Source organism: Pinus tabuliformis, chromosome Q, assembly GCF_031772625.1.
Source record: "Pinus tabuliformis cultivar Carrire ecotype Pingquan chromosome Q, CPIR1, whole genome shotgun sequence".
NCBI classification, from domain to species: domain Eukaryota; kingdom Viridiplantae; phylum Streptophyta; class Pinopsida; order Pinales; family Pinaceae; genus Pinus; species Pinus tabuliformis.
In genome coordinates, this window is record NC_142296.1 from 264,505,485 (window position 1) to 264,522,828 (window position 17,344).

Genomic DNA, 17,344 nt, shown 5'->3' on the forward strand with positions numbered 1-17,344 from the left:
CTCCTTATGCTGTCACCTGTGTATCAATATAATAACCACATATTTTCCCATATTAAAATCAAAACCAAACATATCACCTCACCTTCAAGATCTCTACATGATCTTGTTCTACCATTTCCTGTTCTTTAAAAGGATTGTCCTTTATTCCTTGCATCTGCAAGTTTTGCTACACATCACCTCTGTGCGTTTACTATTTGTTAGATTAGAATCTGATCCCCTCTGCCTACATAAACATCTTTACACATAGCTCTGTTCTAAATTCTTTTAAATAGAATTTCTTTGTTCTATTTAACACCAATTGTTTCAATTACAATTCTGCTCTGATACCAAATGACGGAAGGTTACCCCTGCTTACCCACAGTATGCATGTACAATGCATAATCATATTTTTCCCAGGTATTTTAACTCACTATCGAGTCAAAATCTTTAACCATCAATGGTTTAGACCCCCTTTATTAAACTCTACGGAATCATTCATTACAATAGCCCAGTCTTTATTAAACCACCTTTCTATCGAACTTAATCGCCCCTCTAAACCTTCGTTAACCTTATGTTAACCCAAATATATATATATAGATATATATATATATATATATATATATATATATATATATATATATATATATATCCGCACATTAAACTAAATCCCACTCATTCCTTTGGACTTACATAAGAAATCCTTCATATCGTGCTATATTCTATTATAATGTTTATATAATAGAAATCACCATACTAGCCCCAAGAGTTAGCTCAATCGGTCAATCAAGTGCCTCGCCAATGGGAGGTCATAAGGTCGAAACTCGAAAGCTCTTGGGGTCAGGTCAGTAAATAGGCCGAGGGGTGTGACCCCCTTCAGGTGGGGTCCACCCTAGCGTTGTTCGATCCTGGACGTAGCAGACCCACTGACCATGGGTATCCGTGAAGCAGTTGTGAAAAAAATAAAATAGAAATCACCATAAACATGCATAAACCATACCTTTTCACCTTTTTACAGCCCTTGCACATTTTCTGATGCATGCCTTAATTGTAATCGGGTATCAGCTCTCCACGGTCACACTACACATAAACCTTCTGCTTCCGATATGCGATTACGCTGCCAGATTTCAAATACTACAAACTGCGCCATATAATTCTATTGGGTCCCCAATTTCAATGCCTTGTTGCGACCCTTCTCCACCGTCGATCTTATCCTCGATCCAAAAGCTATATTCCTTCCCGATCAACAAACTTTCTCAACGCTTTACAACCGTTGATCAAGATCCGCTTGATCCAACGCTCTACAGTGATTTTGGGTGAACAAGTTACACGAGGGTTAATGCCTTTTTGGATCCGATGGGCATTATAAACTCCCAACTTATAAAAGTTCGGGTCTGCCCCTTACAGTTAACGCTCAACCAACTTATGGCCCAATATCTGTTGGATGATGAGGTCTATAGATCCTATAGTCCAAATCGATACCCGTCTTCTCTCTCCGCTAGTACTTAGATTGAATCTTCGTCGTAGTTCTTCTTCCTGTTTCGACAAACCACGCTTGATATCGCTTGATCGTAATTGGGGATTGCCTAAGGCCCTCATTCACTGCTCCTGTTGCTTTCCTCTGATGCGATATATCGAAGCGATCGTACTTCACAACACTTCAAGGCTAGTTCATTTCTCTTGCGATCTAATCTTGTTTGTTGATCCTAAAGATCCAACAGATCCTATGCGTTGATAATTTATACTTTCGCCCTTCTCTTCACTTGGGTTTTTTTCACTGTTCTTCAATGTTTCTTGTGTGTTTTGAGTTTCTTTGGGGTTCCTCATCCTTCGCTATTTCGCTGCACACTCCTCCTGGCTTAACTCTGTGAGTTCTTTACTCACGGACAATTCAACCATTACTTGGTTCTACAATCATTCAACGCCCATTAAGATCCTCTGTCTCTTCTCTTCCTATGTGTATTCGCCTCGACTCTGCCTGTATAGATATTTATACTGAATTCCAATTCAATCATCACTCATCATTTAATACTCGAACACACATTCGAACTCAGAATTGAGTTGATCATATTAATAAATATAAACAATGATTACAGAATGAGATCTTTGCCTCTCTGGACTGATGTTCTAATATCAGTGGCCTTTGTTTACACTCTGCCCGTAGGTTTAAAACCACATTCTAGCTATCTATCTAGCATGTCTAATTTCCTACTTTCTAACCTCTGTCTTTGCCTTTTAGGCTTACATTTATACAAAAGGACTCTAAAACCAATTCCTGGTTTAGATCCATAAATTCTTCAACAAAATCCTAAAACCTCTTCCTCATCCCTAAGGATCCTCTCTAATCCATAAAATCATGAACTAACTCCTAATTTGAGTTTTACAATTATTTCTCAAATCCTGTCATCTCTCAATTATCCTAAATCCCTCATGCTCTCCTACATTTGAGAACATTTACAAATATGCATCACTATATTCAATTAAATCCTATTCTCATTAAAATCACTCAAAAGCCTAAATAATTACATTAATTCACACTTAGGAGACCAACTCCCTTGAAAACACAAAACTCATATGTCTACTAAAATACAATGACATTATTGGGTTGAATGCTCCTGCATCAGACTCCCAAAGTAGAAAATTTTCATGATCTCCTGATCATGTGTCTTCATAAGATGATAAAAAGCCTCCAAGGTCCTAAACTTTAGTTTGTAGCCTCCCAAATTCCTTGCACTTTTGTTGTTGTTGTACTTCTGCTGTCTTCTGTTTCATCTTCCTCTCCTTGTCAATCAGGTTCATACTCTGATATATCATGCTTCCTGCTGCTATCATTCTCCTCCATATGGACTGTTTCATCATCAACTGCCATAATTCTTCAATCTATGTCTCCAGTTCATCCTTGGACTGGTCCATATTCTGCCACTTACTGCTATTTCTTTCTCTCTATTTCAGGTTGTTGCTGCTGTCCACTAACTCTTCAAACTGTTGTTGGTTACTTTCACTTTGTAGTTGCTGGTTTACTTTTTCTTCTACTTTTTATCTTGCTACCATTGTAGACATTGCTCTTGCACTTGCTTTAACTTTTGCTACCTCCCTTTCATCCTTACCCTCTTTCATGATTATTTCTATCTGCATTGAATACTTTCCAACATTCTCTCCAGCAATTGAGCATCTCTATTCCATGGATTAAATTCTTCCATATAATCTTCTTCTTCCATTTTTGTTTGGTTGCTTATCTGTGCCAAATTTCCTCCAGCATCTGCATCTAAATCTGCACTCATAAAACACTTGTTAAAATAAAGAACATAAGGCTTCTGTGCCTTATCTTCCTTTGGTAACGATTTAGTTTGCTGCTCTGTTTCTTTCTCCTCTGACAGCACATCAGTATGCTGTTTTGAATTCTCAAAAGAATTCATGAGACTGTCAGCTAGTCTCTCCTCCACACCATCTATTCTAATGATGTCTTTCTGTCCCAGTCCACTGTAGTGAACTTCTTCATTCTCGTTCAATTCTTATTTTACAAACTGAACACTTACTTTTTGGTCTTCTAGCTTTTTTTCCAAAAGACTTAAATTATGCCACAAATTTTCCATCTCACTTGGAATTTCTCCCTAAAGTTCTATACAATCCTCACTATCTTCTTCTTTTTCACAAGAATAACTTCTTGTTGACACTAATTCATCATTCTTGATTAGAATAAAATTCTGATCCTCTATCCCTTTGATAGTTTTAGATGTTTGCCCATCACTCTCCCTTTGATCATTTAAGAAAATCAATTCATCGTTATCCTCCTCAATAGAAAATTTCTTATCATAGGACATAACTATCTCATCTCTACTGAGTATATTTCCTCCATTAAGCATGGAATTTATGAACTCTTTCTACTGTAATAACTCAACTTGATCTTCCTTTGAAAGGCAGTCATCCTCATACTTTACCTGGCAATTTTCAGCTTTATTCAAGACATTTCCATAAAATGGTTTGTCTTCTGCAATACCTGCATTCATACACAACCTGTCAGTTGTAAAACCACAAGACCTCATGATCTCATCTAATGATTCAATCACCAATTCCTCCAGCTATTCCAAGTCCTTTACATGACTTAGAAGTATTTTGATGGTCTTCTCCTCAATCTCATCAAGTCCTTTACTTGATTGCTTGATATCCTTCCCTACTTCCTCTTTTAAAACATAATTTAGATTCTCCCTGTTTTCTTCCCTTTTTATGTCAATATCAACAAATTGTCCTTATTTACATGTTTCACCTATAAACATACACAAATTATCAGCTTTAAAATAATCAGATCTTTTGCCCTCACTTGAAGTTTCAGTCTTCAAGTCTTCATCTTCACCCAGAACTTCACCCTGCTTTGGTTCACAAATGGACACTTCCATTTCAAACTCAGCTTCTCTGAGTTTTTCCATTAGCCACCTTACTTTCCTTTGTTGTAGCCTTCTTTGCAACTTATGCCACTTCACTGGCTTCTTCTTTAATACCCAACCTTGTCTTTGACTTTCCTCTAGCAGCATTATCACTACATCAAGTTGTTCTTTCATCTATGCAATTTCTACGTCAATTTCCTCTTAACTCATCCTCTTGCCATTTGCCTTGGCATTCTCTTTCTTCATCTTTCTTCTATTGTGGTCTTCCTCAGAATCTCTGCTATGACTATCAGTAGCCATCTTCTTCTCCTCTTTCTATGAGTTCCTCACTCATTCACCATGAGCTGCACTAAAGCCTCTACAACAACAAGTCCTCCTTGTTGCAACTTACCTCACCAAGCTTTCCTCTGTACTTGGTTTTTTGGCAAGCGCTTGGTTCTCTATCTCTAGAACCTCCTTTGAGCACTTCTCTCTGCTCCTTCTAGGTTTCAACTCATCTGCACCTTCTACGAACACAACTCTCATCTTGCATTTCAATCACCATGAAATACTTGGTTCTGACCACTTCTTCTTTCCCTTAGAAAGTCTTACTAGCTTCCTTCATTACCTTGGCAATTCTACCCACATCCTTCATTGAATTGCCTTTGTGATCTGTAACAATACCTCTGCAGTAACAAGTCTCCTCCTTGCTACATATGCCTCACTAAGCTTCTCTCCTCTGAGATCAGTCTTTCAGCATCTCTCTGGTTCTATCCTTGGACCTCTTTCTGACTAACAATCCTACCCAACACTTCTTTTGCTGGAATTGTTATCTCTGAGACAAATCTACCCACAATCGCAATTGTGGAGCTGCGTCAACAACTTCTACCCAGCTGCAGTTGGAAGTTGTTCTAAGTTTCTCTTGAGCACTCCTTGCTCTTAGGCTATTGCTGCAACTTTATCACCTCCTTATGTTGTTACCTATGTATCAATATAACAACCACATATTCTCCCATATTCAAATCAGAACAAAACATATCACCTCACCTTCAAGATCTCTGCATGATCTTGTTCTACCATTTCTTGTTCTTTAAAAGGATTGTCCTCTATTCCTTGCATCTGCAAGTTCTGCTACACATCAACTCTGTGCATTTACTATTTGTCAGATTAGAATCTGATCCCCTCTGCCATCATAAACATCTTTACATATAGCTCTGTTCTAAATTATTTTACATAGAATTTCTTTGTTTTGTTTAACACCAATTGTTTCAATTACAATCCTTCTCTGATACCAAATGATGCAGGATTACCCCTGCTTACCCACAATATGCATGTATAATGCATAATCATATTTGTGCCAGCAATTTTAACTCACTATCGAGTCAAAATATTCAACCATCAATGGTTTAGACCCTCTTTATTAAACTCTACGGAATCATTCATTACAATAGCCCAGTCTTTACTAAACCACCTTTCTATCAGACTTAATCACCCCTCTAAACCTTCGTTAACCTTTTGTTAACCCAAATATATATATATATATATATATATATATATATATATATATATATATCCACACATTAAACTAAATCCCACTCATTCCTTTGGACTTACACAAGAAATCCTTCATATCGCGCTATATTCTATTATAATGTTTATATAATAGAAATCACCATAAACATGCATAAACCATACCTTTTCGCCTTTCTACAACCCTTGCACATTTTCCGATGCATGCCTTTATCGCAATAGGGTATCGGCTCTCTGCAGTCACACTACACATAAACCTTCCGCTTTTGATATGTGATTACACTGCCGGATTTCAAATACTACAAACTGTGCCATATAATTCTATCGGGTCCGCAATCTCAATGCCTTGTCGTGAGCCTTCTCCACTGTTGATCTTATCCTCGATCCGATGGCTATACTCCTTCCTGATCGACAGACTTTCTTGACGGTTTACAACCGTTGATCAAGATCCGCTTGATCTGACGCTCTACAACGATTTCAGGTGAACAAGTTATGCGAGTGTTAATGCCTTTTCGGATCTGATGGGCATTATAAGCTCCCAACTTATAAAAGTTGGGGTCAGCCCCTTACAGTTAATGCTCGATCAACTTACAGCCTGATATCCATTGGATGACGAGGCCTTTAGATCCTACAGTCCAGATAGATACCCGTCTTCTCTCTCCACTAGTACTTAGATCGAATCTCCGCCATCGTTCTTCTTCCTGATTCGACGGACCATGCTTGATATTGCTTGATCATAATCTGGGATTGCTTAAGGCCCTCGTTCACTGCTCATGTTGCTTTCCTTCGATGCGATATATCGGAGCGATCGCACTTCACAACACTTCAAGGCTTGTTCATTTCTCTTGCGATCTAATCTTGTCCGTTGGTCCTAAAGATCCAACGGATCCTATGCACTGATACTTTATTCTTTTGCCCTTCTCTTCACTTGGGTTTTTCTTTGCTGTTCTTCAATGTTTCTTGTGTGTTTTGAGTTTCTTTGGGGTTCCTGATCCTTCGCTATTCTGTTGCACACTCCTCCTGGCTTATCTCTATGGGTTCTTTACTCATGGATGATTCAACCATTAATTGGTTCTGTGATCGTTCAACGTCCATTAAGATCCTCTGTCAATTCTCTTCCTCTGTGTATTCGCCTTGACTCTACCTGTACACATATTTCTACTGAATTCCAATTCAATCATCACTCATCATTTAACACTCGAACACACATTCGAACTCATAATTGAGTTGATTATATTAATAAATATAAACAATGATTACAGAATAATATCTCTGTCTCTCTGGCCTGATGTTCTAATATCAGTGGCCTCTATTTACACTCTACCCGTAGGCTTAAAACCAATTCTAGCTATCTATCTAGCCTGTGTAATTTCTTACTTTCTAACCTCTATCTTTGCCTTTTAGCCTTACATTTATACAAAAGGACTCTAAAACCAATTCCTGGTTTAGATCCATAAATTCTTCAACAAAATCCTAAAATCTCTTCCTCATCCCTAAGGATCCTCTCTAATCCATAAAATCATGAACTAATTCCTAATCTAAGTTTTACAATTAATTCTCAAATCCTCAAATCTCTCAATTATCCTAAATCCCTCATGTTCTCCTACATTCAAGAACATTTACAAATATGCCTCACTATATTCAATTAAATCCTATTCTCATTAAAATCACTCAAAAGCCTAAATAATTACATTAATTCACACTTAGGAGACCAACTCTCTTGAAAACACAAAACCCCTATGTCTACTAAAATACAATGACATTATTGGGTTGAATGCTCCTGCATCAGACTCCCAAAGTAGAAAATTTTCATGATCTCTTGATCATGTGTCTTCATAAGTTGATAAAAATCCTCCAGGGTCCAAAACTTTAGTTTGTAGCCTCCCAAATGCCTTGCACTTTTGCTGTTGTTGTACTTTTGCTGTCTTCTGTTTCATCTTCCTCTCCTTGTGAATTAGGTTCATACTCTGATTGATCATGCTTTTTGCTACTATCATTCTCCTCCATATGGACGGTTTCATCATCAACTGCCATAATTCTTCAATCTTTGTCTCCAGTTCCTCCTTGTACTGGTCCATATTCTTCCACTTACTCCTATTTATTTCTCTCTATTTTAGGTTGTTGTTGTTGTCCACTAACTCTTCAAACTGTTGTTGGTTACTTTCACTTTGTAGTTGCTGGTTTACTTTTTCTTCTACTTTTTCTCTTGCTACCACTGTAGACATTGCTCTTGCTCTTGCTCCAACTTTTTCTACCTCCCTTTCATCGTTACCCTCTTTCATGATTATTTCTGTCTGCACTGAATCATGACTTTGCAGCATTCTCTCCAGCAATTGAGCATCTCTATTCCATGGATTAAATTCTTCCATAGAATCTTCTTCTTCCATTTTTGTTGGCTGCTTATCTGTGCCAAATTTCCTCCAGCATCTGCATATAAACCTGCACTCACAAAACACATGTTAAAATAAAAAACATAAGGCTTCTATGCCTTATCTTCCTTTGGCAACAATTCAGTTTGCTACTCTGTTTCTTTCTCGTCTGTCAGCACATCAGTATGCTATTTTGAATTCTCAAAAGAATTCATGAGACTGTTAGCTAGTCTCTCCTCCACACCATCTGTTCTAATGATTTCTTTCTGTCCCTGTCCACTGTAGTGAACTTCTTCATTCTCGTTCAATTCTAATTTTACAACCTAAACACTTACTTTTTGGTCTTCTAGCCTTTTTTTCAAAAGACTTAACTCATGCGACAAATTTGCCATCTCGCTTGGAATTTCTCCCAAAAGTTCTGTACAATCCTCACTATATTCTTCTTTGTCACAAGCATAACTTCTTGTTGACACTAATTCTTCATTCTTGATTACAATAAAATTCTGATCCTCTATCCCTTTGATAGTTTTAGATGTTTTTTCATCACTCTCCCTTTGATCATTTAAGAAAATCAATTCCTCGTTATCATCTTCAATAGAAAATTTCTTATCATAGGACATAACTGTGTCATCTCTACTGAAGGTATTTCCTCCATTAAGAATGGAATTTATGAACTCTTTATGCTGTAATAACTAAACTTGATCTTCCTTTCAAAGACAGTCATCATCATACCTTGCCTGGCAATCTTCAGGTTTATTCAAGACATTTCCATAAAATGGTTTGTCTTCTGCAATACTTGCATTCATACACAACCTGTCAGTTGTAAAACCACAAGACCTCATGATCTCATTTGATGATTCAATCACCAATTCCTCCAGTTGTTCCAAGTCCTTTACATGACTTAGAAATATTTCGATGGTCTTCTCCTCAATTTCATCAAGTCCTTTACTTGATTGCTTGATATCCTTCCCTACTTCCTCTTTTAAAACAGAATTTAGATTCTGCCCTTCCCTTTTTATGTCAATATCAGCAAATTGTCCTTATTTACATGTTTCACCTTTAAACATAAACAAATTATTAGATTTAAAATCATCAGACCTTTTTCCCTCACTTGAAGTTTCAGTCTTCAAGTCTTCATCTTCACCCAAAACTTCACCCTGCTCTGGTTCACAAATGGACACTTCCATTTCCAACTCAGTGTCTTTGAGTTTTTCCATTAGCCACCTTTCTTTCCTTTGCTGTAGCCTTCTTTGCAACTTATGCCACTTCACTGGCTTCTTCTTTAATACCCAACCTTGTCTCTGACTTTCCTCTAGTAGCATTATCAATACATCGAGTTGTTCTTTCATCTATGCAATTTCTCTGTCAATTTCCTCTTGACTCATCCTCTTGCCATTTACCTTGGCATTCTCTTTCTTCATCTTTCTTCTACTATGGTCCTCCTCAGAATCTCTGCTATGCCTATCAGTAGCCATCTTCTTCTCCTCTTTCTATGAGTTCCTCACTCATTCACCATGATCTGCACTAAATCCTCTGCAAGAACAAGTCCTCCTTGTTGCAACTTACCTCACTAAGCTTTTCTCTGTACTTGGTTTTTTGGCAAGCACTTGGTTCTCTATCTCTATAACCTCCTTTGAGCACTTCTCTCTGCTCCTTCTAGGCTTCAACTCATCTACACCTTCTAAGAACACAACTGTCCTCTTGTATTTCAATCACCATGAAATACTTGGTTATGACCACTTCTTCTTTCACTTAGAAATTCTTACTAGCTTCCTTCATTACCTTGGAAATTCTACTCACATCCTTTGTCGAATTGCCTTTGTGATATGCAAAAATACCGCTACAGTAACAAGTCTCCTGCTTGCTACATATGCCTCACTAAGCTTCTCTCCTCTGAGCTCAGTCTTTCAGCATCTCTCTGGTTCTTTCCTTGAACCTCTTGATGACTAACAATCCTACCCAACACTTCTTTTGTTGGAATTATTATCACTGAGACAAATCTACCCACAATTGCAACTGTGGAGTTGCCTCAACAACTTCTACCCAACCGCAGTTGGAAGTTGTTCTCAGTTTCTCTTGAGCACTCCTCGCTCTTAGGCTATTGCTGCAACTTTCTCACCTCCTTATGTTGTCACCTGTGTATCAATATAACAACCACATATTCTCCAATATTCAAATCAGAACAAAACATATCACCTCACCTTCAATATCTCTGCATGATCTTGTTCTACCATTTCCTGTTCTTTAAAATGATTGTCCTCTATTCCTTGCATCTGCAAGTTCTGCTACATATCACCTTTCTGTGTTTACTATTTGTCAGATTAGAATCTAATCCCCCTCTGCCTTCATAAACATCTTTACACATAGCTCTGTTCTAAATTCTTTTACATAGAATTTCTTTGTTCTGTTTAACACCAATTGTTCCAATTACAATTCTGCTCTGATACCAAATGGTGCAGGGTTAGCCATGCTTACCCACAGTATGCATGTACAATGCATAATCATATTTGTCCCACCAATTTTAACTCACTATCGAGTCAAAATCTTCAACTATCAATGGTTTAGACTCCCTTTGTTAAACTCTATAGAATCATTCATAACAATAGCCCAGTCTTTACTAAACCACCTTTCTATTGGACTTAATCACCCTTCTAAACCTTTGTTAACATTTTGTTAACCAAAATATATATATATATCTGCACATTAAACTAAATCCCACTCATTCCTTTGGACTTACACAAGAATTCCTTCATGTCACGCTATATTCTATTATAATGTTTATATAATAGAAATCACCATAGACATGCATAAACCATACCTTTTTGCCTTTTTACATCCCTTGCACGTTTTCCGATGCATGCCTTTATCGCAATCGGGTATCGGCTCTTCGAAATCACACTACACATAAACCTTCCGCTTTCGATATGCAATTACACTGCCGAATTTCAAATACTACAAATTGCGCCATATAATTCTATCGGGTCCGTAATCTCAATGCCTTGTTGCGACCCTTCTCCACCATCAATCTTATCCTCGATCCAACAGCTGTACTCCTTCACGATCAACAGACTTTCCTGGTGCTTTACAACCGTTGATCAAGATCCTCTTGATCCAACGCTCCACAACGATTTCGGGTGAACAAGTTACACGAGGGTTAATGCCTTTTCGGATCCGATGGGCATTATAAACTCCTAACTTATAAAAGTTTGGGTCCGCCCCTTTCAGTTAACGCTGGATCAACTTACGGCCTGATATCCGTTGGATGACGAGGTGTTTAGATCCTATAGTCTAGATCGATACCCGTCTTCTCTCTCTGCCAGTACTTAGATTGAATCTCCATCATTATTCTTCTTCCTGATCTGACGGACCACGCTTGATATCACTTGATCGCAATCGAGGATTGCTTAAGGCCCTCATTCACTACTCCTATTGCTTTCCTTCGATGCGATATCTGAGCGATTGTACTTCACAACACTTCAAGACTAGTTCATTTCTCTTGCGATCTAATCCTGTCCATTGATCCTAAAGATCCAACAGATCCTGTGCGCTGATACTTTATTCTTTCGCCCTTCTCTTCACTTGGGTTTTTTTCACTGTTCTTCAATGTTTCTTGTGTGTTTTGAGTTTCTTTGGGGTTCCTCGTCCTTCGCTATTCCACTGCACACTCCTCCCGGCTTAACTCTGTGAGTTATTTACTCATGGATGATTCAACCATTACTTGGTTCTGTGATCATTCAACGCCGATTAAGATCCTTTGTCTCTTCTCTTCCTCTGTGTATTCACCTGGACTCTGCCTATACACATATTTATACTGAATTCCAATTCAATCATCACTCATCATTTAACACTCGAACACACATTCGAACTCAGAATTGAGTTGATTATATTAATAAATATAAACAATGATTACAAAATGAGATCTCTGTCTCTCTGGCCTGATCTTTGGAACATTATTGTGGTGATGTTCATTAATAATAATATAAAGAGTATTGAAAATGTTAAGGATAGAAGGTTATTAAAAAGCTTATAAACATTGGTATATAAAAATGTAGAATATCTTTGGGATGTTATTGTGGTCATATTCATTGAAAATAATATAAATATGATTGAAAATGTTAAGAATAGAAGTTTATTTAAATTTTATAAACATTATTTTATAAAAGTGTAGGATAAACATTTATTTAAAATTTTACAGGCTTCGCTAATCAATCTATTAAATATTTATAAATAATTTTAAAAATAATATAAAAAATTATAATAGTTTATTATAATCTAATATTATAAAATAATTTTATAATTAATCATTTTCTAACCCGTAGGCTTAAAACCACATTCTAGCTATCTATCTAGCCTGTCTAATTTCTTACTTTCTAACGTCTGTCTTTGCTTTTAGGCTTACATTTATACAAAAGGACTCTAAAACCAATTCCTTGTTTAGATCCATAAATTCTTCAACAAAATCCTAAAATATCTTCCTCATCCCTAAGGATCCTCTCTAATCCACAAAATCATGAACTAACTCCTAATTTGGGTTTTACAATTAATTCTCAAATCCTCTCATCTCTCAATTATCCTAAATCCCTCATGTTCTCCTACATTCGAGAACATTTACAAATATGCCTCACTATATTCAATTAAATCCTATTCTCACTAAAATCACTCAAAAGCCTAAATAATTACATTAATTCACACTTAAGGGACCAACTCCTTTGAAACCCTTTTGTTTTCCTTTACCCTTTATTTGTATTTCTTATGTAATTTTAAGTCACTTTATGTAATAAATGATCCCAACTGCACCAAAGCATCTCTCCTTGTTGCAAGACAAAGAAACACTGCAAAAATTAGTTCAAATCGAGCATTATCTAGCTAAAAAGAAACAAAGAAGAAAAGGCATTAAAAACAGAGTTTTGAAGAAGGTCAAGAAACATTAGAAAGTGGGATTTTCAAGTGAAAAATCGAAATTTACACCTATATAAGGCCTCACATTTCATTTTCAAGTTCATCATTCTCATTTGGCAAGCAAGAAGTCAAAAAGTGAGGAGAAGAGGAAAGGTTGAGTGAGTTTTGGGCGAAGGAGAGTTGGCGCTGCACTTCTGGAGGGTGGCACTGTGCATCTGGAGTAGTGGTGGAGTGGTGCTACACGTAGGCAAACTGGCATTGTGCATTTCAGGCAGGCAGGGTTGGCGCTGCGCATTGAGAACTTGGCACTGTGCGTTGAGGCCCGACACTGCGCGTCTGGCAAATTTCCCAGTGTAATTTTACACTACGTTGCGCTGTTCCTAGGGGCACCCAATGCACAAATGGTCTACTTTCTTGGATTCAGAGTGATGAAAACATGCACCCTATGGATTTTCTAAGGTTTTGGGCAAAATTGGTCCACCAAAAGGTCAAAAAACACCCTAAAAATGACCTTTCTGGCACTTTTTGGACACACGAAGTAGTCTTGGGAGAATCAAGTTTTGAGGGGTCAAATGAGCTCTAAATTCTGAAATTCTAGGTGTTTTGGAACTTAGACTTGAAGAGATTTCCAATGAGCTATCATGAGCTCAATTTGGATGCAGGGAAGGTCTCCAAAAGGGACTTGAAAGTGGTGTTGTGCGTTGGGCCAATGGCGTTGCACATAGGGCAGTTTTGCATAGGATTGCTAGTTTTCCATTTTTTGACTATGTTCATGGATTTTCTCTCATGGAGGATGATTTACCATTGCAAATGATGACTTGACATGTAAATATGATGGATAACTAGGAGTAGAGGGTAGATTCATTGCTTTAAAAGTCAATTTGAGCTCAAATGAAACAGCTTTTCACTTTTCGAGACAAGTTGTTAAGATGCCTATATTCATGTTTTCTTGTTCAGTGTTGGTTAGATTATCTCCTCATCTTAGGGATTTGACCCCTCAGGATGGGAGGAGGTTGAATTGATGTCTATATCTTCTTCTTCTTTCTCATTATAAAGGGTTGGACTCAGCTGGATGCTAAGACCTTGATTGTACATCATTTTGTAGCAGTTTAGGAGGAGATTAATAAGAATTGTAGCTAGCTATTTTTATGGGATCCATGTGGTATGGAGTTTTAGTACAGTTTCTTATTTTTTTATCATATGTTAATGTGTTTTTTATACTTGGTTAATCATTTCATTGCTTCTAAGTGAATGCTTTCAAGTTTGATAGGCAGAATTCATTATATCAGTGCTCTGCTTCGGGAAAACATTCACCATTTCATGTTTTCTGCAGTCTAGGAAGGATCCATGGTTTTCACATGCTCTTCTTAGCTTCTCACCAGTCTTAAACATCTCACCCCATCAAGCCCTATAGTTCTAAACCTTATGCCTACCTTGCCCCATTGAATGCCCTGCACAAAACCAGGACTACCAGCTTGATTTTTCATTATTTTCCTTTCAATGTTATAATACATATTTATACATGCCAAAGCATCCAATACCATGGAATGAAAACCATCACGTCCAATACCATGGACCGAAAACCATCGCGTCCAAAAACATGTGGAAAATCATGCACAAAACCATGGGTGGGTCTGCCCAACCTAACATAGAGTCCAAAACCAAAATTTTCCGGGGCGCTACCTCGGACCCCATAAAGTGGTGTTACGGGTACACCTCAAACCCCCTGTGACCTCCCCCTCCCCCCTGCTACACAATCGGTGCAATGAAGGGGGGCACCATCCCCCCTATAACCCCCCGGTTAACTACGTGGGCTAGTCGTGGAAAGAATATAACAAAACCCAACATTCTCCCACTTGTTGTTTTCTTTCCATATGGGGCTACAAGAGAGCTTGGTCATTTTTCTAGCCCTAAAACACCCATAGTCTCTCTACACCAAGAGAACTTCTCAGAGCTCATAGATTTTGTCAATGCATCTGTAGTATTCTTCAAAGTGTCCACCTTTACCAGCAACACCTTTTTGTCTTCTATCATATCCCTCACAAAGTGATACTGAACATCAATGTGCTTTTTCTTTGAACGATATGCGGGGTTCTTTGCCAAGAAAATTGCACTTTGGCTATCACAGTCTATCCTTATAGCTCCCTGTACCAACCCCATACTTGAACACAATCTCTGCAACCAAACTGCTTCCTTGCTTGCATGAGTGGCTGCCATGTATTCTACCTATATAGTTGATAGTGCCACTACAGATTGTTTCTTACTCATCCAACTAACTTCACCTCCAAATAGGTTAAAGATGGTGAGCTCCAGTATTGTAGCAATAATGCTACAACTCCTGGGGCTTCCTGTCTCTTAATTTTATCAACCCGGTAGTTCGTACAAACTTGGAAGCGGCGGTGCTATATGCACAAGTACTAGCTCTTGTCGCAGCTGTCACTTGGTCAGCTGGCACAAGTCCGCTAGGGCTCAAGCCAACTTCTATAGGCTCTCAGAGGAAGCTTGCTAATTGATGGACGGAAGCTATTCTCAAAGGAAAACTACTCTACTTGACAAAATGGACTGAAAGCAAATCAAAGCATGTAAACCTAGGAAACCCTAATTTAACTAGTCTAACCTCTACAATGCAAAAAATGTGAATGAAACTTCTACCAATACTGCTGTTACCTCTAATAAGTGCAAATGCATGGATCTAAACTACTTGCATCATGAAAGATATGTTTTTGTATTTTTCCTTCAAGTGTGTGGAATGATTGTGATCTTGTGCTAACTAGGGTTTGGTTGTGCAGATGGGATGGAGAAGGAAGGAAAGCGTGGGACAGGTTGGGGAGGCTAGGAGAGGTCCCTAGGGATCCTTAGCATCCATCCACAGAGGTTCCTCACATTCAGAATCTCGGCAACCGAGTGAGTGGTCTCCTACAGGAAGTCTGCAGGGGATCCTACAGGATACTCTGGTTTCTACAGGATGTCTACCAACAGCTACAGGATGACCTACCGTGAGTGTTTGGCATGATGGAGGGGTGATGAAATGGTAGGGGGAGATGTGTAAGGTAGGAATGAGGCTGGTGATGGCTGTAGAAGTGGAGGAATAGGATAGGGAGTGAATGTAGGGAGTAGGTTGGAAGATAGAGGGCTAGGTCAACGAAAGGGCTAGAGAATGGAAGTACGTGAGGAGTGAAAGACTTTGGGAGATAACAGAGCGGAGCAGAGGTCAAGGATGTGTTTTGAGGAGGTGATGAAGGTGCCTTGCATAGTGTTTACAACTGAACCAACAAGGACATGCAAGAAAACAAAGAGGTAGTTATGAAACCTATGACCTAGTTACTTCACTCTAATCTGTCCTAACAACAAAGGAAATGAACAGAAGTTTATTTGCAGTGAAACCATGTGAAACAATTATGAAACTAAGTGATTATAAACCTAAACATGCATCCAAACTGATATCAAGTTCTGCAAATGAGATTCAAACACTAATGATTGCATGGTGAAGCAAAGAAAGTGTTTTTGTTGGCAGCAAGGTTACATTGGTCCCAGCTCATGATTCCACTGAAGGGGAGGTGAGATCCAAAGTACTTGGTAGCCTTTTTCTGAATATATTCCCTGTGATTAACCTATCAAGCAAATCTGAACATTAACAACCTTTTCTAATCATCAAAAGCAACCTAAACAACAACACAATATTTAAATCTAAAGAGCAGATTTTATTATGAGAATGCAGCAAAGACACATAAATATAAACAAGGGAGGTACTGGGTGCTTGAGATGGGCCCAACCCCAAGAGCTACAGCCTCCCATGAACGATTTAGAGCTGGTGCAAAGCTGGATCCATCTTTATTAATCAAGAAATGAAAAGTACATCAAAACTGTCCATAAGGAGAGCTTGAGAATGAGCTGAAAGCAAAGCTAATCCATGGCCTAAAAATCGAACTACAAGCTAGCTAACTAATGGCTAAAACAAAATGACTAACTAGCTACAAAAATGACTACCCACTAGCTAACCAAAATGAGGCCCCAAGCCTTCTTATTTATACAATTTGAGGACCCAACAGTCCTCCTAAAAATTAGGGACTTGGCTGCCCAAGACTTGTAGTTAACAGCAGTCCAACTTGACTTGCTTGGCTGCCCTTGAGCTGATTGATTCGGTGGCCCTTGAACTCCAAGCTGATGGTGGAGAATTCGAGGTAAGGGTCCATAAATGAGGGGGACACC